Source organism: Anguilla rostrata, chromosome 13 (assembly GCF_018555375.3).
Source record: "Anguilla rostrata isolate EN2019 chromosome 13, ASM1855537v3, whole genome shotgun sequence".
In the NCBI taxonomy this organism is placed as follows: Eukaryota; Metazoa; Chordata; class Actinopteri; order Anguilliformes; family Anguillidae; genus Anguilla; species Anguilla rostrata.
Window position 1 is genome coordinate 40564777 of NC_057945.1, and position 27459 is coordinate 40592235.

Genomic DNA, 27459 nt, shown 5'->3' on the forward strand with positions numbered 1-27459 from the left:
CGTTTGGCGAGAGTGTGTAGATGGCGTTTGCGTAAGCGACGTGTGAGGATGTGATTGGCTGCTGCGTCTCCTATGATGTCACATGGAGAGTTCTCCGAGCTCGTCCGTGCTCCCGCCCTTCCGAAAGACGCCTCCCACACAGGTCTCTGTTCCTCCTCCAAAAGCTGCTCTCTCCTGCTCACCTGGAGCCAATTTACCCACAGATATTCATCAGCGTTGGCATGGAGACGCTAATATGCCTGTGTGTAAATAGTGCATGTACGTGCACGGCACTGCGTGTGTCTGTTTATGATCACTCTGTGTGCATGTCTGAGATTGTGTGTGAGTGTGTGTGTGTGTGTGAGTGTGTGTGTGTGTGTGTGTGTGTGTGTTTGGGTGTGAGTGTGTGTGTGTGTGTGTGTGTGTGTGTGTGTTTGGGTGTGAGTGTGTGTGTGTGTGTGTGTGTGTGTGTTTGGGTGTGAGTGTGTGTGTGTGTGTGTGTTGGGTGTGAGTGTGGCGTGTGTGTGTTTGGTGTGAGGTGTGTGTGTGTGTGTTTGGGTGGAGTGTGTGTGTTTGTGTGTTTGTGTGTATGTTGGGTGTGTGTGTGTTGGTGTGTGGCTTGTGTGTGTGTTTGGTTGAGTGTGTGTGCGTGTGTGTGTTTGGGTGTGAGTGTGTGTGTGTGGTTTGGTGTGAGTGTCGTCGTGGTGTGTAGGTGTGTGTGTGTGTGTGTGTGTGTGTTTGGGTGTGAGTGTGTGTGTGTGTGTGCGTGCATGTTTGTTTGGGTAGGAGTATGTGTGAGTGTGTGTGTGGTTGTGTGTGTGGTAGTGGTATGTGTGTGTGTGTGAGTATGTGTGTGTGTGTGTTGTGTGTGATGTTGTTGTGTGTGTGGTGTGGTGTGTGGTGTGTGTGTGTGTGTGCGTGTTTGTATATTTCCCCAGAACCAGTCCGTGCTGACGGGGGGGGGGGGAGCTGAAGCAGCTCTGGCTGATATTCTCCGTCCAGATAATTCCGGTCATTAGCGGAGAGCCGCCACCGTAGCGCCGCTGATTGTCTCTGTTGCCGCGGCGGCAGGACTGGCGGTAAATTAGCTGTTCTGTGTTTGAGCATGCAAGCGGACGGGGCGAACCGTGCCCAAATGCTCAGACCTCCCGCTCCACCCTCCTCCACCCTCCTCCACCCTCCTCTACCCTCCATTACCCTCCGCTACCCTCCTCTACCCTCCATTACCCTCCTCCACCCTCCTCCACCCTCCTCCACCCTCCATTACCCTCCTCTACCCTCCTCTACCCTCCTTTACCCTCCTCTACCCTCCTCTACCCTCCTCTACCCTCCTCTACCCTCCTCTACCCTCCTCTACCCTCCATTACCCTCCGCTACCCTCCTCTACCCTCCATTACCCTCCCCTACCCTCCTCTACCCTCCTCTACCCTCCATTACCCTCCTCTACCCTCCATTACCCTCCTCTACCCTCCATTACCCTCCTCTACCCTCCATTACCCTCCATTACCCTCTGCTACCATCCTCTACCCTCCCCTACCCTCCTCTACCCTCCTCTACCCTCCTCTACCCTCCTCCACCCCATTCTGTCGTGCTACCTCCGCTACCTATCTACCATCCTCTACCCTCCTCCACCCTCCGTACCCTCCTTCCCTCCTCGTACCCTCCTCACCCTCCATTACCTCTCTACCTGCCCTACCCTCCATTACCGCTCTTACCCTCCTCTAGCTCCTATACCCTCCTTACTCCTCTACCTCCTCCACCTCCATTACCCCGCTAACCATCCCTCCCTCCATTACCTCCTCTACATCCTCTACCTCCTCCACCCTCGCTACATCCTCTACCTCCATTACCGTCCTCCACCCCCCTACCTCCTTACCCTTCGCTCCTCCTCTACCCTCGGTCACCCTCCTCGAACCTCCTTTACCCTCCTTTACCTCCATTACCCTCCGCTAACCTCCATTACCTCCATTACCCTTGCTACATCCTACCTCCCTACCTCTCTACCTCCTCTACCCTCTCACCTCCATTACCCTCATCTACCATCCTCTACCCTCCTCCACCCTCCGCTACCCTCCTCCACCCTCCTCACCCTCCTCTACCCTCCTCTACCCTCCCTACCCTCCATTACCCTCCTCTACCTCCATACCCTCCTCTACCCTCCTCTACCCTCCTTACCTCCTACCCTCCTATACCCTCCTCTACCCTCCGCTACCCTCCATTACCCTCCTCTATCCTCCTCTACCCTCCCCTACCCTCCTCTACCCTCCATTACCCTCCGCTACCCTCCTCTACCCTACTCTACCCTCCATTACCCTCCGCTACCCTCCTCTACCCTCCCTACCCTCCATTACCCCCGCTACCCTCCTCTACTCTCCTATACCCTCCTTTACCCTCCATTACCCTCCTACACCCTCCTCTACCCTCCATTACCCTCCGCTACCCTCCTCTACCCTCCCCTACCCTCCATTACCCTCCGCTACCCTCCTCTACTCTCCTATACCCTCCTTTACCCTCCATTACCCTCCTACACCCTCCTCCACCCTCCTCTACCCTCCACTACCCTTCTCTACCAAACAGCACGCTTTTATTACTGTTCTGGAAGGCAGTGCTTGAAACCCGGCAGGAAGTAATGGGGAACAAATTAAGGGGACCCTGTGCCTGGGCTGAACTCGTCCCGGTTCCCTCCTTCCCGAGATTAAAAGCGTCTTTCTGCTCATCGTGAGTCGGGTCGGCCCTGTTCTGTTCGGACGGATGGAGGTACTATCGCAGCGCGTGCGTATTTCTGCGATAATGGATCATGTTCATGTAGCGCTTTCCATTATCTCTGAGCACTTCACCTCCCCTCAGCCACCGTTGGTGTGCGCCCCCCCCCCCCCCCCCCCCCGCCCCGGTGATTCATGGTGGCCACGCTCTGGCTGAGCTGGGGAGGGGGGCCACATCAGGACGCTTAAACTGTTGGATGATTAGGTGGCCGGGTTGAGAGAGACAGATTGGGTTCCTGGTGATGAGTGTCTGGGCCTCCTTAATGACCACAGCGAGTTACGACCGCCCAGAACCAAGCCCAGCCCTGCTTAGCTTCAGTGCTAACCAATCCCAGACCTGCTTAGCTTCAGTACTAACCAATCCCAGCCCTGCTTAGATTCAGTACTAACCAATCCCAGAACTGCTTATCTTCAGTACTAACCAATCCCAGCCCTGCTTAGATTCAGTACTAACCAATCCCAGAACTGCTTATCTTCAGTACTAACCAATCCCAGCCCTGCTTAGCTTCAGTACTAACCAATCCCAGCCCTGCTTAGCTTCAGTACTAACTAAGCCCAGCCCTGCTTAGCTTCAGTACTAACCAAGCCCTGCTTAGCTTCAGTACTAACCAATCCCAGCCCTGCTTAGCTTCAGTACTAACCAATCCCAGCCCTGCTTAGCTTCAGTACTAACCAAGCCCAGCCCTGCTTAGCTTCAGTACTAACCAATCCCAGCCCTGCTTAGCTTCAGTACTAACCAAGCCCAGCCGTATTCAGCTTCAGTACTAACTAAGCCCAGCCCTGCTTAGCTTCAGTACTAACCAAGCCCAGCCCTGCTTAGCTTCAGTACTAACCAAGCCCAGCCCTGCTTAGCTTCAGTACTAACCAATCCCAGCCCTGCTTAGCTTCAGTACTAACCAAGCCCAGCCGTATTCAGCTTCAGTACTAACTAAGCCCAGCCCTGCTTAGCTTCAGTCCTAACCAATCCCAGCCGTACTCAGGTTCAGGATCAGGGTACATGATGCTAAGGCTGCTGACTCTCTGGTGAATCTCTGCTTCTCTCTCCTCCTCGGAGCTCTGCCTGTATTTCCCTTGTCTCTGAGCACAACACAGCCAAAGCCAAAAGAAACACAACAAAAAACAAAAGCTCGGCTTTGCCCTCGTGATGAATTTTGCATCAAACGCGGCATCGTCCTAAACAACCTGTGCTGGAGAGAAGCCCAGAAGCACAAGCCTTCAGTTCCCTCTGTCTGCAAATATGTTAAGCATAGGCAGCAGGCCACTAGACTGTCTGTGAGAAGCAAGCAGACGGACTGTAGAGTGTGAGCGCTCAGCAACCTCAAATCAAAGGCTTGAGTGTATAAGTCAATAACGCCACTTAGTTCTGCTGATTATATTTGATTTGCAATTTATTTGTAAATAAATGTTCTATGTTACATATTTGGCTCTTTATTCTATTGAGGGCTACTGATTAAAACGAGTGAAAATGCAGGTACTAGTAATGTCCTTCGAGACTAATCTTAATTGCTTATATTAATTGATTGCCTGGTGCTCTGTGATTGGAAACATGAGGTCAATAACACAGAATGTTGGAGTCATATTTTAATAGTCAGTCGCACTGCAGTACCTTTTGTCTTTACAGAACTCTCGTGGGAGTCTGAATATGCTGGGAGTTGGCCAGGTGCATGGTCAGTGTGTGTGTGTGTGTGTGTGTAGGGAATTAGCCAGGTGCATGGTCAGTGTGTGTGTGTAGGGAGTTGGCCAGGTGCATGGTCAGTGTGTGTGTGGGGGGAGTTAGCCAGGTGCATGGTCAGTGTGTGTGTGTGGGGAGTTAGCCAGGTACATGGTCAGTGTGTGTGTGGGGAGTTAGCCAGGTCAGTGTGTGTGTTTGGGAGTTAGCCAGGTGCATGGTCAGTGTGTGTGTTTGGGAGTTAGCCAGGTCAGTGTGTGTGTGTAGGGAGTTAGCCAGGCACATGGTCAGTGTGTGTGTGGGGAGTTAGCCAGGTCAGTGTGTGTGTGTAGGGAGTTAGCCAGGTACATGGTCAGTGTGTGTGTGGCTGGAGTGTGTCGGTGAGAGTGGGTGAGGGGCTGGAGTGTGTTGGTGAGAGTGGGTGAGGGGCAGCCTGCACACGCGGTTGTGAGGACAGGCTTAGGGTTAGGGTTACGGTTAGGACAGAGGGGCAGCCTGCACACGCGGTTGTGATGACGGGCTTAGCTCACGCCTCCAGGCCTCGTCGGCACGCTCACAGAAATGAGGTTCGGGTTCCGGGCCTGGGGGGCGCGAGCGGAACCGAAGGAAGCCGAGGTGATGATCAGGGAGTTCAGCGGAGTTACTCAGCGCCAGCGAGGCTCTTTCCCTTCAGCGAGGCCGGCCTGCTCCAGCCGCTCGTTACGCTTTAATAACAGCGGCCTGCTTCCCTGCCTCGCCCGCCATTACTGCCTCCAGAACAACCCCTGCATTCCGTCTCCTTCTGCTGGCACTCAGCAGAATAAAGAACTGTTTATGTGTGATCCAGGAATAGGCCGCACCGGCTTGTTTTAGGGAGTAAGTCGGACTGTTGCATCTGTCAGTAACGGTCTTAGGGTGAGTCCCTTGCGCCCGATCTGGATCAGGTCGGCAAACGTGTCATTTCTCTCTCCACTTCACTGGGAACTGGAATACATCCATCACTAGAACTGAGTACATGGGAATATGCTGTACACATTTGGAGATCATATTTATTGCTGTAGTTCAAAGCAATGTCAACATTTTTTCAAGCGGCAATAGTTAATATATTTATGCGTATGTGACGTGGTACAATGTCTGGGTATATTTGGTTTTAAAATATTGCTGTGCATTTGATTTCTGTATGGGATAAAACCTGCTGATGTGAACCTGTCTCCTCTAATGAGCCTAATTACATACCCGTGTTCCATAATTAAGGGCATAATTAAGAGCACCAGCATGATGTAAAATGAGTTTTAAAGCGCTTACGTCGTTAAACTCCCTGCCCTCTGAGTCCCTGAACATGACGCCTGGTCTTCTGCCCGTGTCCAATTTTGAGCAGTGGGCACATTTTGGGCAGTGGGCGTATTTTGGGCAGTGGGCACTGACGAGATCAGATGGAATCAGCTCTCTGTGGTTTAATCGGGTTTTTTTCTCTGAGCTGTGGAGAGTTGGCTCACCCTCTGTCTGACCGCTGGATCACCTGTTTTTCTGTTTCTGTCTCTCCGTGTCTCGCTCTCTCGCACACGCTCAGTTCGGTACCACGCGGCTGGACCCCCCCCCACCCCCCCGGTGGAGAGAGAGAGGGAGATAAAAGTGCTCTACCTGCATGCTGGTTGTACGCCCCCCCCTCCCGCCCCCCCGTCACGGGGTGTTGTGTCTCCTGTAATCTGGAGGAGATGGAAGTCTGTGTTAATCACTGGGGAGATGTTTCTGATTGGCGGAGAGGGCTGCTAGAGACGCGTCTGATTGGACGCGCTAATGCAGGCGGGGATTGTCTGATTGGCGGATAGGTAAACAGCACCTAAAGGGTGGGGGGGGTGTGTATGGGGGGCTGTGTGGAGGAGGGAGTGTGCGGGGGGTGGGGGGGATGTTGATGGCCTGGCGATGGGGGTCAGCCGGGGTAGAGGCGGTTTTGTCTGCGTGAAATGGAATGGAAGAGATGGGTGATGTGGCCTGTATTATCAGTTGAAGGGGGCGGGGGGGCGTTTGAGGCCCTGGCGCCGGGGGCAGCGGGTGGACGTGAGGGGGGGGGGGGCGGGGGTTGTTTGAGGCCCTGGCAGCTGGGGGCACTGGGTGTCCATGGAGGAGGCGGTTTTGTCTGAGTGAAACAGAATGGAAGAGACGGGTGATGGGACCGGTATTATCAGCGGGGCGGGGGGGGGGGGGGGTGTGGGGGGTGTGACGTTTGAGGCCCTGGCGATGGGTGGAGGCGGGGTGGGTGATGGGGCGGTATTAGCAGTGGGGGGTGGGGGGTGTGACGTTTGAGGCCCTGGCGATGGGTGGAGGCGGGGTGGGTGATGGGGCGGTATTAGCAGTGGGGGGGGAGGTGCTGTAGGTCAGGGATAACTTCATCACTTACCTGCTGCTTCAGATTCACACCTCTTCCAGTCAGAACTCTGTTAGGATACATGCATTACCTGTGTGGAACACTTACATAAAAATGAGTGTGTGTGTGTGGTGTGTTAAACCCACTGTGTGTGTATGTGTGTGTGTGTGTGTGTGTGGTGTGTTAAACCCTGTGTGTGTGTGTGTGTGTGTGTGCTGTGTGGTGCGTCAGACCAGGTGTGTGTGTGTGTTAAACCCCCTGTGTGTGTTTTGTGTGTTTAACCCAGTGTGTGTATATGTGTGTGTGTGTGTGTGTGTGTGTGTGTGTTAAACCCAGTCTGTTTGGTGACCCAGTGCTTGTCATGGTGGATCAGACTCCCTGAGGATAAGAGTGCATTAGCAGAGTAAATATGCTTGGCTTTTGAGTGCTGGGGCTGCACTGAAATTCAAGTTTTAAAATCTTTATTTGTATAGCGCTTTTTACAGAGAACTGTCACAAAGACGTTTTACTGAGTAGCAAGGCAAGAGACAGAGCAAAAAGAGCAAACACCAGGCCTGAACCCCCTAAAAGAAAGTACATGAGGTAAAAAAAAGATGTCCAGGGGGGAGAAAACCCTCAAATGGTGACGAGAAAAAACTCCCCATTGGAATGAAATCTTGAGAGGAACCCAGCTATAAAGGGGGAACTCCTCCTCCACTGGCCGGCCTGGTGTAAATGCTACAGGGGAACTATCACAGCAAATTAAATGGGTTAAGCAGCTTAAAGTTGAGGTGATAGCTGACTAGAATAACAGAAGACCAAATGGTATAGTTCAGTATAGTGCAGTTTAGAGGAGCCGGATGATGGATCTGGAGCTCCAGGCTGCGTCAGGGCATGGGCTGGGGAGGAACAGGACTGGGGGGAACAGGACTGGTGAGGAAGAGGGCAGGGCAGGAACAGGACTGGGGGGAACAGGGCTGGTGAGGAAGAGGCAGGGCAGGAACAGGACTGGGGGGAGCAGGATTGGTGAGGAAGAGGGCAGGGCAGGAACTGGACTGGGGGGAACAGGCTGTGAGGAACAGGACTGGGGAGGAAGAGTGCTGGGGGGAACAGGACTGGGGAGGAAGAGGGCTGGGGGGGAACAGGACTGAAGTCCTGTCATGAAATAAAGTGCTGTCATAATCATATACATCTGCCTTATTTCCCTCTGATACTGCACATCCAGGCTGTGAGAGCTTCTGTAATTTAATTATGAAAGCCCAGCCGCGCAGGCATGTCTCCCCTGTGGTACTGAGCGAATGTTCCTCCTTCTCACTCAGACAGTGCGAATCCTGCGTGCTGTACCAGGATCCGCTGCTGACAGACAGGGGCATCGGACGCTCCTCTCGCCAAATTGATTCATCAGAGGCTGACGGGACCTCGCTGAACCGGCGCCAGCCTGCTAAAATGGCGGCTTGACAGATGGTGTCATGTGTTCGCTCAGCGGACAGCCAGCCAATGAGTGACACTGAGATCAGGAGACAAAGCCTTAGGCCGCTGTAGGGGGGAAAGATAAAAACGACCGTGGTGTGTTTTTTTTTTTTTTGGGCTTCTCCCAGTATCAAAGGCTTGCATTTGGTGGCCAGTACTGTGTAGGGGCATTACCTTGGAAGCCTCTCTGGCTTCGTTTGTGTTCTTCACTGATGTTAAAAATCTCCCTTCCCCATGTTTGAGAGGGCAAGCCAGGCGGAAGTTCTAAAAAGGTTCGCTAATCGCGCTCGAACGCCGCTGGAGCGATCTGTGGAAGAGGCTCGCTATTTCCTGCACAGCGCAAAGAGCACTTTCACTGCAAACTTCATTATCCGTAATCGCTGAGACGTCTGTGGCGGGGGGGAAGGGAGGGCGGTAACTAAGGCTTCAGTTGCTAGGTAACTTTGCTCAGCTGATACTTTAAGGGAGGGGGGTAGGGGGTGGGGTGGGGGGGGGGTGGGGGGGGAGGATGTTGACCCGTGAAGGTGTTGGGTCAGTTTTTGCAAACTGCCCTCCGAACATGCCCTTGTTTCGAAGTCAGAGGGGCAAATGTGTGAGCCAGGCGGGGGTCACCTGGGGCAGTTGGGCAGGGGGCAACGTCACCCCAAACGTCTGTGGGTGGCAGTGAGGATCGAGCGGGGGGGGGGGGGGAGAATAATTTATTCATGATTTGTGAAGTCAGCCGCGCTATAATTGCATAAAGCGCCCAATTACCTCAAATAGCTTTATGTAATTTGTTTATCTTGCGGTTAGCGCGCCCATTCTTCTCCCAGAATGCCGAGGGGTCACCCTTCTGTTCACAGCGTGCTAAAGTGGATGTGGATACTGGTGTTACTGATTATGTGCGTAGTTGTTTAGTGGGAGTTTTGTCCTCTGTAGTCAATTGGTAAAACTGAGACTCATTGATATGCTTGGCTTCAGGCCTGTGAGCTGCTATGCATTCATGCTGTGTGTGAACACAGCTCAAATATTACAGTGATTTCTGAGTTATTACAGCGGTACAGATTAAGCGATTGTCTTGCATTTCACGCATGCAGTTGCAAGAAATAGGTTGTGATCCCTTTGCAATTACCTGGATTTCTGTATTAATCACTCAGTAAATGTGGTCTGATCCATCCACAGAACGTTGTCCCGGAAGCGTTGTGGAACATACAGGTGGTCTTTTGCAAAACTTGAGACATGCAGCAATGTTTTTTTTGGAGAGTAGCGGTTTCCTCCGTGGTGTCCTCCCATGAATACCATTCTTGTTTATTATTTTTCTTGTAGTGGACACATGAGAGAACACAGAGAAACCTTCGCTAGTTCAAAAGATTTCAGGTCCTTTTCTGTTACCGTAGGGTTCTCTGACCTGCTTCATCAATGCACACTGCGCTCTTGCTGTGATCTTTGCAGAATATCCACTCCTAGGGAGAGTAGCAACAGTACAGAACTTCCTCCATTTGTGGACAACTTGTCTTCTTGTAGATTGATGCACACCCAGGCCTTTAGAAAAGCTTTTGTAGCCTTTTCCAGCTTTATGCATCTCTACAGGTCTTCTAAGGTCCTCTGAAAATTATTTTGATCGGGGCATGGTTCACATGAACAGATGTTTCTTGAGAAGAGCAGACTCTGTCAGTACCCAGACTTTGAGTGCCTTTTTATGGGGCAGGGCACCTCCAACCCACACCCCCAGCCTCATCTCATTGAGTGGAACACCTGACTACAATTAGCTTTTGGAGAAGATATTAGCCTAGAGGTTCACATACTTTTTCCAGCCTACAATGTGAACGTTTGAATGATGCATTCAGCATTGATGAGAAGGACAATTATTTGTTTGTTATCATTACATCACAGGCATTTAGCAGATGCTCTTATCCAGAGCGACTTAGACAACGTTATCAGTTTAAGCAGATTGTGTTTATCTATTATTGTGACTTAGATGAAGATGAAGATTACACCACATTTAATGAGTAATTAATGCAGAAATCCAAGTAAGTCCAAAGGGTTTGCAAAACGTTTCTTTTTGTAGCTGCATCAAGTGTGACTTGGTTCCGTGCATGCATGGATTTATGGAGAGGGAGAGAGAGAGTGAGAGAAAGAGAGAGAGAGAGAGAGAGAGAGAGAGCTGGGCACGAGAGAGAGAGAGAGAGAGAGAGCTGGGCACTAGAGAGAGAGAGAGAGAGAGATGGGCAGAGAGAGAGAGAGAGAGAGAGAGAGCTGGGCTCTAGAGAGAGAGAGAGAGAGAGAGAGAGAGAGAGAGAGGGAGAGCGGGATAGAGAGAGAGCGAGAGAGAGAGAGAGCTGGGCACTAGAGAGAGAGAGAGAGAGAGAGAGAGAGAGAGCTGTTAGTAACAGAACAGGAAGGCTGTAGCCGAACTCCCCAGGCCACTACTCTGTCTGGAAATAAAGATCTGAATTAAGATTTAGAGCGAAACACATTGAAGTGGGGTTGAGACACAACTGGCCTTTCAAATCCTGTTTTCTTCTGTCGTCTGAAATAGGATTTCCACTACAGAACGGCAGAAATGTACTACAAGGCTTCTTGAGGTTACATCTAACAGAACAGTGTAAAAATACCATTTTGAAGGTCTATTTGCCTAATGTGCAAAATGTAATAATTGTAAAACTGAACAGTCTTCATCCAAGCCTGAAATTTTTTTAGTGCTACTGTTTGCACAGCATTATAAATTCCAGTATTGAAATGATAACACAATTAATTAAATTCCAGTGGTTTGAAAACAATTTGGTTCATTTCCATTTAGTTCCTCTGTGCTTGCACTGAACTGAAAACTGGTCCTGTTTGAAAATGCGTGTTGTTTTTCTGAAGTGATTGTCTTGCATGGTGGAGATTAAAACCAGATTCAACTGGAATAAATCGGAATCAACAAGCGTATCGCAGAGTGCGCACTGCATGCTGGGAAAGGTAGAAAAGGCCAGAGGGAACGAGGAATTTCTTTGTTGAAAGTGATTTACATTTTATGCATTTAACAGATGCTTTTACCCAGAGCAACTGACACAGCTTGTATTCCTTACATACAATCCATTTATACTGCTGAATACTTTATTGAAGCAATGCAAGTTAAGAACCCTGTGCAAGGGTATAGTGGCAGTGCCCCACCTGGGAATCAAGCCTGCAACCTTGGAATTGTAAGCACAGTTCCCTGTGACCTTAATTTAATGGGAAATCCCATAAATAAAATAGGGACGGCCCGGTGGTGCAGTGTGTAGCACTGTCGCCTCTCAGCAGGGAGGTCCTGGTATCTCGGCCTGGGCCTCTCTGTGTGGAGTTTGCATGTTCTCCCCGTGTCCGTGTGGGTTTACTCCAGGTACTCCGGTTTCCTCCCACAGTCCAAAGACATGCAGGTAGGCTAATTGGTGACTCTAAATTGCCCATAGGTATGAGTGTGTGAGTGAATGGTGTGGGTGTTTGTGCCTGGTGATAAATTGGCAACCTGTCCAGGGTGTATTCCTGTCTCTCACCCAATGCATGCTGGGATAGGCTCCAGCACCCCCTGTGACCCTGACCAGGAATAAGTGGGTATAGATATTGGATGGAATAAATAAATAAACAAGGGCCATTTGAATAGAGTTTTCAACCATTTTATCTTTGATTAATCGACAAAATCGACAAAAATATAAATTCTCAGGTTTTACTCAAGTCGGGCATTCTGGCACAACATATATTAAATGGCCCTACTCTTAGTTTTCAGTGATTCTATGCTGTAATTATGGCAATGTAAAGTTCTGTAGCCTGCTACAGCTTCAGAGAGCACAGAACATAGAGCATATGTTTCATAGACTCTGTACTGCCGTAGTATCACTGAAATACTCTGGATGACGTTTATTAGAGTGAGTAACAGAGCAACCTGCTGGCTTTATTTTGCACAGAACATTGACCACACCATCGGCAGAAATGGAGAGATGTGTGTGTGTGTGTGTGTGTGCGTGCGCACGCGCCTGTGCGTGTGTGTGCGTGTGTGTGTGTGCGCGCGCCTATATGTGTGTGGGTGTGTATGGTTGGCAGCAGTAATTTTCTGACAGTTTCAAAAAATCTCAATGAACTCCAGGCTCCAATTAGATATGCTGGATGATAGCTCTGAAGTAGGCTACATGTAAATGGCACATAATGCCCTTTCAGTCTGCACGCACAATGGCTTCTGGGGAGCTTTTCTTCATAGAGTCTGCCATTTTAAAAAAGAATCATCTTGTCAGATCTGAGGAAATGTATTTATTTCTCTTTCCTCATTAATAGAGAGATGGCAGCTGCAGCCTTGGTTTGTTTACCCTGTAAATGGGAATGAAAGATTCTCCATAATGAATCACCACTTTAGTGATTTTACCCCACCGTGGACTTCGTCTGAGACTTCCTCTGGCTAATGTGCGCGTAAGAGTGACTCCTGCTCGCTCTTTAACATCCCATTTGCTCATTAACCAAAGACGAGCCCGAGACTGAAGGATTCATCCTTCTGAAATAAAGTAAGAAAATAAATAAATGAAGGCTTTCCGCGGTAGCTAAAGGGAATGTTTTCCTGTACGGATTTTGACTGGCCCTTGCAATGAATGGATTTCACGAGCTGGAGGTCAGTGAAAACAATTTAGATATGCCACAGGCAATTTCTGAGAGAATGGCAAAAAAAGAACGAAATGAATTTTAACCAGATTTAGACCCCTGAATAGCTTTCAGTCGAAAGAGCCCTCTGTATCAATACAGGCTTTCTTTCCTATAGGCAAAGTCCTCCTTCGCCTTGCACAACAAAGCAATACAAAACGATGGATATTTTGCTCAGTGCTGCTGCTGAAATGCGTGTCGGGCGAGGGCGTCATTGGCATGCTCCCCGCGTGATGTCATTGGCATGCTCCCCGCGTGATGTCATTGGCATGCTCCCTGCGTGATGTCATTGGCATGCTCCCCGCGTGATGTCATTGGCATGCTCCCTGCGTGATGTCATTGGCATGCTCCCCGCGTGATGTCATTGGCATGCTCCCCGCGTGATGTCATTGGCATGCTCCCCGCGTGATGTCATTGGCATGCTCCCGCGTGATGTCATTGGCATGCTACCCGCGTGATGTCATTGGCATGCTACCCGCGTGATGTCATTGGCATGCTACCCGCGTGATGTCATTGGTATGCTCCCCGCGTGATGTCATTGGTATGCTCCCAGCGTGATGTCATTGGCATGCTCCCGCGTGATGTCATTGGCATGCTCCCCGCGTGATGTCATTGGCATGCTCCCTGCGTGATGTCATTGGCATGCTCCCTGCGTGATGTCATTGGCATGCTCCCCGCGTGATGTCATTGGCATGCTCCCCGCGTGATGTCATTGGCATGCTCCCCGCGTGATGTCATTGGCATGCTCAGCGCGTGATGTCATTGGCATGCTCCCCGCGTGATGTCATTGGCATGCTCCCCGCGTGATGTCATTGGCATGCTCCCCGCGTGATGTCATTGGCATGCTCCCCGCGTGATGTCATTGGCATGCTCCCCGCGTGATGTCATTGGCATGCTCCCCGCGTGATGTCATTGCCGCTCTGACCTGTTCTGCACGGCGGCCCATTCTCATTCTGTGATTGCCACCGCCCGGCGGAGCCAGACTGACACTCCCCACATCAGCGTGCGCATTATTCATTTATAATTAAGCTATTTTTTACGTGGGGTTTTATCGAGCTCTGTTTTTGCAGCAGTGGCCTTGGATGTCATTTTGGATGAAAGCACAAACTGTGAAAAAAAATAGAAATTAAAAAATAATAATAAATCAAAATCTCATTCAGCAGCTGTGTCCAAATGGGTCTCTGAAATCATACTGTGTGTGTGAGGCCAGTTATTACCGCTGTCCATGGTGCTGAAGCATTGTTGCTGCTGCTGTCCATGGCACTGAAGCATTGTTGCTGCTGCTGTCCGTGGTGCTGAAACATTGTTGCTGCTGCTGTCCGTGGTGCTGAAGTTCTTTCACAGGCTTTGGAGGAGAACCATCTGAACACAGCCTCTCGTAGGTGTGCGTGTGTGTGGTGTGGGGGGGGGGGGGGGGGGTTGTTTGGGGGTTGGAGTATTCCTCCCTGTTCCTGCACCACCTGGCATCACACTTCCGAATTGAACACCGTTATTAGGTTATCAATAAGCTGCACCTGCCATAAAGACCTTTCTTGGGCAGGCTGATAAAACTGGAGAATGTCAGTGTTATTCTCGGGAATACACAAAGTGCTGTATCACCGAGGAGGCGTGGAAGGTGTCATTTCACTGCATTAACACCACGATCTGCAACAAAGGAGCACCTGTAAGCAAGCAAGCAGCTATGAGTACCGAGAGCTACCTCTCTTTTATTAAGCCTTCTATCGACACCCTTCCCTGAGCTGGACTGCATCCAGCAGGTAAAGCCATTAGGCCATACCAGACAGGCCAGCTTCGGTCCACCGGAAAAGATTTAAATTCCACTTTCCGCCTCTCCTTGCTCCAGTGAAGACGACATCTCCCACTGCTCTCTGCTCCCAGCATGCCTCCCTCCCCGTCAGACAGACGCAGGTGTTGGTATGGCTACCAGCTATTTTTGAGCCTCAGTGTCTGCTGGTCCTCTGTGGAGAGCCATTACGCATGTATGATCTGCAGACGAACTTAGACCCAGCGCTGTAATGCGGTTCTGCAGCAGCAGCGCTGAAATGCGGTTCTGCAGACACACTCAAATGCAGCGCTCACATGTAGATAAGGGTCTTATTTTTAGACTTTAAATGGAAAAGATTTCTGCCTCACGACTAGGAAAGCTCGGGGCTGAGGTCTTTATTAACCTGCGTTCTCCCCTGCGGGGGTTCTGTGAGTATGTCACAGGTTCTGTAGTTCTGCTAAAGGCCAACACCTGGATTCTATTTCACCATAATATGTTTCTTTCTTAACATTGAGTCGCAATATCCAGTGTGACATTTTTGTTGCTGTACTAACATTTAGGCGTACTGCGATGAAAACGTCTGAATCATGTTTCTGTTGTGGGTTTTCTCAAAGGCCGTGATGCCGTTCTCCCAGTTCAGTGTCGTGTGGAAGACACTGGCAGTGACGGGGAAGTGTTGGTGTTGGGTGACTGTTTGGTGATTGTAAGGGAAACTATGGCAACCGTTTTGAAAATGCACGCGCCATGTTTTGTGAGCGCCAGCCCACCAGCTCCACACAGCTGACCTCATAACCACAGCTCACTGGGGAGGGTTCTCCGGAAACCTCACCGTGCCTCACCTGTGACAGGTGCGTGGGGGTACTAAGCTGCCCCCCCCGACCTCCCGCCCACACCCCACAGGACGCCGCTGCAGAGCAAGATGGATTCCTTTCATGGGACTCGCTGATATGAAGGCCATCGCTCAGGCGACGCGCTGGAAAATGGGGGGGGGGTGTTGTAGGGGTGGGGGGGGGGGGTGGTCTCACGCGGTCTCTGCTGAGAAGGTCCTGGTTACTGAGGGAAGAGTAATGACTGCACACGTAATTATTACCGGAGGGAGCCCCCCCCACCCCCCCCCCCACGCTAAGTACTCTTGTGATAAATGACCGGCTCTTTTCCTCAGATTGTTTTCTCCTCCCTGGACAGGAGCAGAGGGAAAACTGCGCCGTCGTTTGTCGCCATGGGAATTTTTTTGTGCGAGGAGGTTATCGCTCTCTCTTTCGCTTCCCGCCGCTTCCCCTGTCCGCATGTTCAGGGGGGTGTGTGTCGAGGGGGGGGGGGGAATGGGGGGGGTGCGGGGGTACCGTGTGTATGGTACGGCCTCAAATGCTCCTGTCCTGCTCAGGAGATGTGAACGTGTGCAACTCCTGGTAATTTCTCCTTTTTATTTATTTATTTTTGTCTCTTCTTGAGGCAGATAATAACCGCGTGTTTACGAGGGACAGATGGGGGGATTCAGTCCCCCAGCTGCACAAATGAAACTGGCAGCCTGAGCGGGAAAACACAAAGACGAGCCAGTCAAAACAACAACTGCCAGATTCACATTCGATACAGTGGCTCAGCTTGCATGTCGGCGGAGAAACGGGTAAAAGAAAAAAAGGAGTTGGTGTAGAGACAGGTAAAAAAAATAAATAAAATAAACCTTCCAAGAGCCTTCAGAGATGAATAAACCCCTTTGCTGGGGATTGCATGCTGTTGCGTTTGTGAACAGGGCTGCTGTGCTGTGAGGGCCAGCCCCACGGTCTTGGATCAAATCTGGACTGTGCCGACTGTGGCTGGCAGCTCCAGAGGGCGACGCGCGGTTGGCGGTGGGAGTGAGAATGGGAAGGTTCAGTGGGCTAGCGGTTGGCGGTGGGAGTGAGAATGGGAAGGTTCAGTTGGCTAGGGGTCTGTATTTCTTTGCTCTTCAGAGATCCCCGCTGTTCTGTGGGCCTCATGTCAGAGACAGGTATGAAAGGTCTTCCTCTGACTCCGCCCTGTGTGAGCTCAGCTGTGCTCTGAGGTGTGAAAAGAAGCAGCTGGCCACGCCACGCGTTTCAGAGGAGAACCTCAGATGTCCTTGCTCCCCTGAATCAACAGTGTGGGGTTCGCCCCTGAGCACGGCTGTGGCTGCAGGTAACACACCTGAGCACGGCTGTGGCTGCAGGTAACACACCTGAGCATGGCTGCAGTCACAGGTAACACACCTGAGCACGGCTGCAGTCACAGGTAACACACCTGAGCACGACTGCAGTCGCAGGTAACACACCTGAGCACGGCTGCAGTCACAGGTAACGCACCTGAGCACGGCTGCAGTCGCAGGTAATTGGAAGGGTGAAGTGATGGCTAAAGGTGTGCACTTCTGGAAAAAACGACGTTGTCACTTTACTGAACTCTAGACACAGGCTGCTCCCTTCAGGGCAAACGCATAAATGCACATCCAGTGCATTTTCTGCCAAAGTAGAGAAAACTGCCACAAAGGGAAGAGAAAAGATGAAAGAGAAGTTTATGCCCCGCCCTGCCTGCAGACTGGAAAAATGCATTTGAATAATAAAGCGCCTTGCAGACAGAATATTGCAGCTGAATAAATGCTCTCTCATGGCCTTATTCATTTCACCCCCCCCCCCATTCACAGCCTGACGGAGTAAAGTCTTGTGGAAAATATGCGGCGAATTTCAGGAGCAGGAAAGTGTAAATGCCTTCCTTGTGGGGCCGGATTTATTGCTTGTCACAGTGGGAAATGGGAAACATTTTGTTCCAGTTGTACTTTCATTCTGCCAGTCTCTCCTCCGTCCTCCTGCAGAAATATCTGATGCTTTTCTGCGGGAGCGCGTTGAAGGAACGACGTTGTAACTCACACGACATGTTCCTGCATCTTTACTCCTTCATTGTGCCTCATGCTGCTGTAATATGCAGTTTAGTGTGTAATGAGAGATTCCTTCCTTCATCACTTTGGAAACTGTGGCATTCCGAACGTGTCACGCATGTCGTGTGGCTCATATCGGCTGATTGATGTTTTGTTTATCAATATGAGCCACAAGACATGCGTCACACGTTCGGAGGTTTTTTTTGGGGGGCAGGGGGGTTGGGTGGGCATATGGAGCATCACTCTTGTTTGGACCAGGGGGGCAGCTCTCATCCATTTTATCATGGGAGGGAGAAGCGTGTCACTGTGCACAAGGGGTGGTTATTATGCACGACCTGTTCTTGTGCACAAGAGAGGGAAGTGTGCACCGTGGATGATTGGGGGAAGCGTGCACGTCTTCGAGTTGTGCACGGGAGGGGGGAGCGTGCACGTCTTTGAGTTGTGCACGGGAGGGGGGAGCGTGCACAGTAGGGGGGAGCGTGCACAGGAGGGGGGAGCATGCACAGGAGGGGGTTGCATAACTGGAAGGGCATCTGCACCCTGCACAGGGTCTTTGACCACCGGCGTGTTAAAAAGGCAGTTACATTTAAAGAAACTGGTCCTCCTTATTATAACCAGCAAGAGCCAGAGCCACCGACTGCAGGTTAAAGTTTGAGCCGCTGTTACGTCTGTGCCTCTGTTTTTAAAATACCTTTTAATTATTCATGAGCTGCGCAATTAAACCTGATCTCTCTTCTCCTCTTGCCTCGTGAGCAGCTTTTCCCCGCTTTCAGTGTTTTTCTGGTTTTTGCACCATGAAGGCTCACATTTTTAGCACTTTAAGGAGGAACAGATGCCAAACGTCAGTTATTCCCTGCGCGATACATAATTCAGGATGGTAATAATACAAAGGTGTCAGTCATTTCCAGCAATTATTATCCAGTGTTTTTCTTTCCTCCCCATGAATAATCTTGCCCACAAAAGGGTCCCCCCCTCTTGATGTGAACAGAATCACTTCTTTTCCAAATCGTTCCCCGGTTTCCCCGCAGGGGCGCGTGGCGTCACCGTGCGGCCCGCCCGCCGTCCCCGCCCGGGCCCCAGCCCACTTCGCTCTGCAGCGGTGGCTGTGAAGCTCCTCTCTCTCTCTCTCGCGCGTGTGATTTGTGACGCCCTGTCGCGGCTGTGAAGCTCCTCTCTCTCGCGCGCGTTTGATTTGAGCCGCGCTGTCGCGGCTGTGCAGCTCCTCTCTCTCGCGCGTTTGATTTGTGACGCCCTGTCGCGCCTGTGAAGCTCCTCTCTCTCGCGCGTGTGATTTTTGACGCCCTGTCGCGGCTGTGAAGCTCCTCTCTCTCGCGCGTGTGATCTGTGACGCCCTGTCGCGGCTGTGAAGCTCCTCTCTCTCGCGCGTTTGATTTGTGACTTGCTGTCGCGGCTTCCGCGCGATAGCATCAAACGACGCCTGGGCGGCGGCTCCGGCTTCCCGACGGCAGGGGCGGCAGGCGGCCCTCTGCGCTGCTGCGACGTTCGCCTCCGTGTTCCGCAGCGTAAACGAGCGCCTCGCGCGGCTCCCGCTGATGTTCTGAAAGTAGCTGCGCTCCGCCCTGACTGCGCCCTGACTGCGCGTTGAGCGGTCTCTGAGCGGTCTGATGCGCGATGCCGTCTCTCGCCATCTTCCCCTTCCAGGCTCCTTTCAACCGCCGACAACCGGGATCCGGCTGCAGCCGCGGAATCTGGGTTAAACTCTAAAGAGCTCCGCCGCTGTGTTCGGCTCCAGGCGCTGAAGTAGCGCTGAAGGATGTTACTCATTAAATCTGCAGGAGGCTTTATCTTACATCCTGCCCTGCCGTGACTGGAGAGAATCTGTCACAGACAAATAAAGATGTGCCCGACCATATTTAGAAATAACAATCAGCGTGTGCCTCAGAATGCGCTTCGTAATGTAAATCGGACTCGATTGACCAATCAGAGAATGTGTTGGTTAGATGGAAAGGTTTTGGATGAGAACACCCCTCTGATTGGTTCTTTCCGCTCATTGATTGGATGTTCACGGTATAGATGCAGCACTCTGTGGTGGTCGTGAGAAGTGCTTAAATGGGAGTTAAATAATGGTCCAGGAAAGTTCCCCCGTCAGCTTGTTAGCGTTTCCACTGCAGGAGGTCTACTGGGAGCCGCTGTCCTTGTTTAATAAATTATTTCATTATGGTTTGAGCTTCCATTCCCTACTAACTGGCCGCAGTAAATTAGTTCCTTCCCCGAGATGATTTGTTGCCTGAAGTGGTGCTTTTAAAAAAAAAAAAAAAAATTGTTTTGGGCACAAATGCACTCTGGGCATCACAGCCCCACGCTGGACGTGCGCAGCCACGTCTTTGTGCATGAGTGGTGCCGTCGGCGTTCGCCAAACTCCGCAGTGAAATACGCGCCGCGCACTTCTGCTGCAGGAAATGAGCGAATGTGAGTGTAAAAGAGAAGGCGTCCTGTAATTGCAATCTCCCTCTGAGGACCTGCCTTTGCATATCTTATTGAAGCGGGGGCTGCTGATGGGTGTTTGAATGTCATGTTGACCAGTAGCTCTGGGGAGTGATGAGCGCTCATTAAATGCCCTCCGTCAGCAGTTAGTGTGTTTATTTACTGCTACACGAGGCAGAAACCAAAGGTCGCACTCGGCAATTAGCTGTTCGTCGCTAGAGTGTCAGAGTGAGCGTCTGCGCGCCAGAGCGCTGCGTTGCGTCACATTACGGGCGTTCGGCAGACGCTCGTAACCACGGCAACGCGCGCTGGTTGCGCTACGTGCAGCTGCACACTTCCTGAAGCCGTTCAGGTAAAGTACCTTTCTCAGGTGCCCACCTGGGAACTGGAGTCCTCTTCCCTAACCACTGTGCTACACTGCTGCCTTAAGATGCTATTTATAAGCCTCTGGTATTTTTTATTTCTTTGGATTAGATATTAAATTGAGGTCCTGACTCACACTGGTCATTAAAGTTCCCGCTGCACTCATCGCAAATATTTAGTGGTTCCCCTGGCTCTTTAAACCTGCCACCGGATCTTCCCCCAGCTTAAGTGGCTAAAAATCTGTCCTCTCCCTCCCCACCACCTCAGCTAACATGTGGGTGAGTGTTCTGGTGCAAAATGGCTGCCGTGCTTCACCCAGGTGGGTGCTACACATTGGTGGTGTTTGAGGACACTTCTTCCATGGATTTCCACACTATTGGCTGTGAATGATTTTTAAAGTAAAAATGCCCTTTATAATGTAGTCAGGACATGTCATACCATATCCACCCTGCACATTCCAGCTAGGAGATTTACTTCAGCCTGACCTGTCCCCATAACTGAGCCCGACCTGTCCCCATAACTGAGTCTGACCTGTCCCCATAACTGAGTCTGACCTGTCCCCATAACTGAGCCTGACCTGTCCCCATAACTGAGCCTGACCTGTCCCCATAACTGAGTCTGACCTGTCCCCATAACTGAGTCTGACCTGTCCCCATAACTGAGTCTGACCTGTCCCCATAACTGAGTCTGACCTGTCCCCATAACTGAGCCTGACCTGTCCCCATAACTGAGTCTGACCTGTCTCCATAACTGAGCCTGACCTGTCTCCATAACTGAGTCTGACCTGTCCCCATAACTGAGTCTGACCTGTCTCCATAACTGAGTCTGACCTGTCTCCATAACTGAGTCTGACCTGTCTCCATAACTGAGCCTGACCTGTCTCCATAACTGAGTCTGACCTGTCCCCATAACTGAGTCTGACCTGTCCCCATAACTGAGTCTGACCTGTCCCCATAACTGAGCCTGACCTGTCCCCATAACTGAGTCTGACCTGTCTCCATAACTGAGTCTGTCCTGTCCCCATAACTGAGTCTGACCTGTCTCCATAACTGAGTCTGTCCTGTCCCCATAACTGAGTCTGACCTGTCCCCATAACTGAGCCTGACCTGTCTCCATAACTGAGCCTGACCTGTCCCCATAACTGAGTCTGACCTGTCCCCATAACTGAGCCTGACCTGTCTCCATAACTGAGCACACACACTGTAGAATGTTCTCTGTTAAATCAGCTCTTACAAGAGTACACATTGTCCCAATTAAACTCATATGCACTCTGTTAGAGTTTAAGTGACTCTGGAGACTTTACTGTGGAGGGAAATTACAATTCCAGAAGTGTAAATTGCTATGATTGAGCACTTCGTCCCAATAAAACACAATGTAATGTGAATCTGTAAAAGGCCATCTGTGTTTCAGCACTGGTACCACGGTCTCCAGCATCACGCTGCAATGCTGTTTGCTACGATTCGGATCATGCTGTGTGTACTAGGCGCAAAGGGTTAAAGTGAAATGAACTCCTGCCGGTGTCCCCGCCCCCCGTGAGCGGAATGGTGTGGGGGAGGGCCACTGTGGCGCACAGGGGGACGTTTAACCTCCTGATCCGGGGGAGTAACGGCCAGAGGCACAAACGGGGGAGTTTGGGAGGGAATAATGATAATAATAATAATAATAATAATAATGATAATAATAATAATAATAATGATAATAATAATAATAATAATGATAATAATAATAGACACCGCAGGCCGAGTTATTAGTTGTGCTGTCTAATCATCGGCGCTTCGGAGCAAATCGTGGCGCTATCTCGGCGGTTTGAAATTACGCTCGTGCAAAAGGGTTCACACACGAGCGCCGTTAACAGGGCGGGGGGGTTGGGGGCAATCCCCCCCCCATCACTGTCTGTAAAGGCACAGGGTGTATGTGTACATCGGTGTGTCCCCCTGAACGAGAGGTCTGGGTTAATGTGGCCCGTTTCTGTCCCCAGCTGAGCGAGGTCTGAGTGCTCGCGGGGTCATGGGGGGCCGCTGGGGTGTGGAAGGCCGTGGGGTTTGGAAGGCCGCTGGGGTGTGGAAGGCCGTAGGGTTTGGAAGGCCGCTGGGGTGTGGAAGGCCGTGGGGTTTGACCGAACGGTCTGTTTTCACCTTGGTGGTGTTTTTATGTGCGACATCTGCTGCGATTTGCTTTCAACCTCATTTTCTGCTTTTGACTCTGAAGGCTGATGTTTGCTTTAGAATTTGAATCCTTTCACACACAACACACCCCCTGAAAACTATATGAGCGGAACTCTTTCTTATTTCTGTCCTTTCCATGCAGACGGCAGGTCGGTCTGAAAGAGCCTTGCTTCGCCCGTTTTTCATAATCTGGGCACAGATCCTCTGTTTGAGATCCGGGTCTTTGTTCTTCCTTCGCTGGTCAAGCGGGTGCAATTTGAGGATGGGTTTTTGTTCTGGCGATTCGCATGATGTTCCTGGGTAATCAATGCAGCCAATTTCAGCCCTCTTGTGAGTCTGCTTCCTGATCAATTTTGGCCCCTTGGGTGGTCTTGAAAGGACCCTCCCCTCCACCCAAGAATGGGGTCTACTCCTTGTCTCACCCCAATTGATGCACCCCCCGGCTCCCCGGTCAGGACCTTGTCTTGGCCGATTCTCACCGTTTTCATCTCTTGCACAGAACCCCAGGCACCTGGCTCAAAGTGGAGTGTGCGGTTGGCGTTTCCGCGTCCGTGTTTAAAATGGCGACTGGCGTTACGCGTGGCGGTGTGTGCGCCACACTGTGCGGGAGTCAGAGGAGGCAAAGCGGAGCGTGAAAAATGTGTCAGTGTGAAGACTCGCGTGTACATTGTGCTTTTGTGTGAAGTGGTTCAAAAGTCTATCTACAGAAAACAAGTTTCCAAAAGAGCCCTACTTTTTTGGTTTTGTTTTGTTTTGGTCACACATCGCAACACACCCCTTTTGTTGACAGAAGAGTTGGACACAGGGAGATACGGAAATTCCGGAACTTTATTTAAATTCTTAGAAAGAGAAGAGAAAGAGAGATTCTTTAGAACGGAGACAAAACAAAACGTCTTCGCGCTTCACCCTCACGGGATTCAGGTAAAAACAAAACAACTGGCCTACAGAAGCTTTCCAGCACCTCCTTGGTGCTTCTCTCTCGCTTTCTCTCTCTCTCTCTCTCTCACGTTTTCTCTCTTGGCATATGATTCCCCCAGTCACAGCCACCTACTGGGAAAAGAGCACACTTTAAATACCCGGACTAATTGGCAATGCACTTCAGGTGTGTGTGCCCACTTAACCAGTGGGCGTGGTCCTTCGATTGCCCTGAACCTGTCCCGAAAACCGAGCCATGCCAGTTTTTTTTTAAACAATGATGTCCACCATCCCCTCTCCGGCGATTGCATTTTCCTAGTTTTGGTCACCTACGATTTTGGGAGGTTTCGCTCTGAATGAGAACAGATCCTCATGGTGGGCAGAGACAGATGTCCTGTGATACAGCAGCTCTCCTCTGGCAGGAGGAAGCTCCAAAAAGGCCGTTTGAACAGAGTTCAGCTGTTGGCTCAGCGTTTCTGTCCGCTGGGCATGCAATTATTTCTCCATCCAGAGCTCTATGGGTGGAAAAAAACCTGCTGTTGCCATGATCAAAAGCCCGTGAATGTGGAAGTGCTTCAAGTGCTCATAACCTATTTCATAGCTCGCCATATCACCGCTCATATTCATATTAATGTGATGCTAGTGAACTGAATAGTGTCAGGTTATGGGCATGTTTGTGCATTGGGGAAGTCATCAGCCTTTTTTACTGACAATATTACAGCACCACCGTGCTGTCGACGTGCCGTGGAAAGCTGATTTCAGGACGAGGGACCCGAGGCGGGGTCTGTTTGATGTGTCGTTCCCTCTGTGAGGCTGATGAATATGTAAAAATATTCCCCGTTCCTCTCGGTCTCTTTGTGTTTGTGTTGTTTCTGTTCCCCTCTGAGGAGCACGCTAATTGCGCCGGGCCCCGTAGCCGGGAGCGGTGGAGGCGCTGCCGCGTGCGCTCTGCCTCGGGAAGGCGACGCACTGCCAGGACTGGAGGCGCTGCCGCGTGCGCTCTGCCTCGGGAAGGCGACGCACTGCCAGGACTGGAGGCGCTGCCGCGTGCGCTCTGCCTCGGGAAGGCGACGCACTGCCAGGACTGGAGCGCTGCCGGCGCTCTGCCGGAAGGCGACGCACTGCCAGGACTGGAGGCGCTGCCGCGTGCGCTCTGCCTCGGGAAGGCGACGCACTGCCAGGACTGGAGGCGCTGCCGCGTGCGCTCTGCCTCGGGAAGGCGACGCACTGCCAGGACTGGAGGGAAACTCACAGCCGGAGTCGGTCTGATTAGGGAGCGCACGGCCTGCGTCGGATCGCTGAGGAGATCCGCGCCGCGAATCGGAGTTATGCCGGAAAATCTAACGGCGGGGAAAAAGGCGGAAACGATCTCTCAGCGTCTCCTCGCCTTTAAGCAGCTGTTTACTCTTTCCTCCCGCACCCCGCACCCGCCCTCTTGTTCCTATAATTCTTGTTTAATTTGTGCATTGCCATTACATGGTCCGCTGCAAATACTCTCTCCATTATTAGTTCAGAACACCGCCTAATGGTTTCCGGCACTTTGAAGCTTTGTGTAAATACAGCAAACGAGCGTCACGCAGTAATGGAGAAAATGGATGTTAAGCGCTAATGGAAGGGCTGTGCTTCTTCAAATGCGACAGCACCCCCCCTCTTTCCCCCACCACACCCCCCCCTTCCCCCATCACATCCCCCCCTTCCCCGGCTGCAGTTGGGGAGCTTTCCCCTTGCTCTGGCACCTGGCTCTCGTTCCACAGCGTAGTACAGGTGTGACTCACACCCGCCTCTCACCTTCCAGCAAACTCTATCTCCCAGAATGCTCTGCCCCCTCCCTTCTCTGCCTAACTGAAACAGGACAGGGGAGGGTGGGAGATTGTGTGTCGTGCATGCTGTCTCCTGGCAGCCGCCCGTGAGTGAATCAAAGGAGAGGCCGCAGGTTGGCCGGAAATTGAAAAGTAATGGAGTTCAAATAACACTCGAATTTTGAAAACAAAAACATAAGAAAAAAAACAAAAACAACCCAAATCTTTTAAGCTTGAAAATGGCAAAATGGCAAAGTGTGTTAAAATGAATCCCATTGTTGGATTGGACATGCCCAGCACGAAGTAGCCTACTGCTGGTGGCCCTCGGCCTGGGAGTTTGATAAATCCTGGCTAAATCCAGTCATGCCCCTGTATTGCATTTGTGTATTTCACAGAACCGTTCTGTGTGGATTTTGGAAAATGGAAAAATGCGCCGGCCAGGCTACCCGCCGATGCCTTTAGCGCTGCTGTACGGGCCTCCACCGTGCGCCTCCACCGTGCGCCACCACCGTGCGCCTCCACCGTGCGCCTCCACCGTGCGCCTCCACCGTGCGCCTCCACCGTGCGCCTCCACCGTGCGCCTCCACCGTGCGCCTCCACCGTGCGCCTCCACCGTGCGCCTCCACCGTGCGCCACCACCGTGCGCCTCCACCGTGCGCCTCCACCGTGCGCCTCCACCGTGCGCCTCCACCGTGGCATTCCAGGCGGGTGCTGGAAATGCAGAACTCCAGGCCTTTAATGGCCTTCTGCCCGGGAGCCCCGAGGGGCCAGGCGGCAGCTCGCTGTCAGAATTCCGAGCATGTGCCACGCCTGAGCCTCTTCATCCCGTGGATAATGACACGCCGGGGCCGACGTCCACGAATAGCACCGACGCTGGCTAATGAAACGGCACTGCAGTCAGGCAGCTTCGGGGCCTTGTTGGATTCCCCAGGTCTCTTTGTCTGAGCTGTGTGCGAAGGTAGAGTTGACAAAGGTGTCTTTAAAGCAGGGTGGTGATTGGTCAGCTGCCAGGGCAAACAGGTCGGGTTAGTAAGGGACACATCGTACAGGGACACTGTCAGCCCCGCTCACCGGAGAGCTGCAGGACCATGGACACATAGCAGCTGTGGCTCTCTGCCAATCAAAGCAGTTGATACTGGTGGTCTCATTATTTGGCTCCGTAAAAGGCCTGGACACAGGTCTACAACGAAGACCTTTTTTTTCCTAATGTAGCTGTGGGAGCAGTCTTTATAAATTCCATTTTTCATATTCTTCCCTTATAAAAAATCTTTCGTGAAATCTTATCACATGTGAATTTAACATTTTCACATGTGAATTAAAATGAACTGGACATTTTTACATGTGATCGGCTTTTTTCACATTTGAATGTGAAATATCCACATGCAAAAACTTGAAATAACAGGACATTCCACATTTTCTGATGCGACTGAGTTATTCAAACGTGAACTACAATTTTCACATGTGAAAACACAACATGGCTTGAAGTTTTCTTTTCTCATATAGTTCACGTGTGTACTCTTCACTTTTTTTGAACATGCAATTGTTTTTGTAAGGGTTGTTTGGTCATTTGTTTTGTAGTTTAAGTTCAAGGAACTTTTCTCATGTTTCTCATCTTTATCTCATTAAAAAAATGATAGTTTTCATGATTTCATCCAGTAGGTCAAGTATTGTATTTTCATTTTTTAAAACATTCATATTCTTGTTTGGTAATGTGTTTTGTAGTTTACCCTCCATGAACCTAGGTTTTGTCATGTCTATCTTCTGACAATATAAAAAAAATACTTAATGTCATCCAGTAGGTTCAAGTATTGCATTTCTTTATTTTGAAAAACAACCCTTGAAAATGGACTTTGAGTGGCCTGAGGTTGGGGGCCTGAGGCTGGGGGTAAGGATGGAGTACAGTGCCATGTGGAGGCTGCAACTCATAAAAATATCAATAATTTGCCTCTCAAAATAAAGTAGTTCTGTCTCCATGGAAACCTCTTTTGTGGCGTGGACCGCGTGGTGCTGCTACAGTAAGGTATAGACCTTGACATTGAGCGCAGAGTATTGGCACCGCGCTGAAGAGGGAAGCGGTCTTTCATTAATCAGCCAATTAGCAAGTATCCTTGACGGGCGAACGTCCCCAGGGACCAAACGGCGAATAAAAACAGGGCGTGTGGTAATTTGTCATGAATTTAAAAAAAATAATAATAATAATTGTGAAGACAAAAAATAAGAAGAGAGAAAATGGCCGGGCTAAGTCTTGAGACAGAGCTGTTGAAAGGGAGCTGGGTTTGTGATCGACGCCCAGC

At 50.9% G+C, this 27459-nt stretch overlaps 1 protein-coding gene across 3 annotated transcripts in view; it reads left to right on the forward strand.

Annotated features, from left to right (window-relative positions):
* Positions 1-27459, forward strand: part of LOC135238016 (copine-5) — a 139735-nt gene that overhangs the window by 48182 nt on the left and 64094 nt on the right. The window lies entirely within an intron of this gene.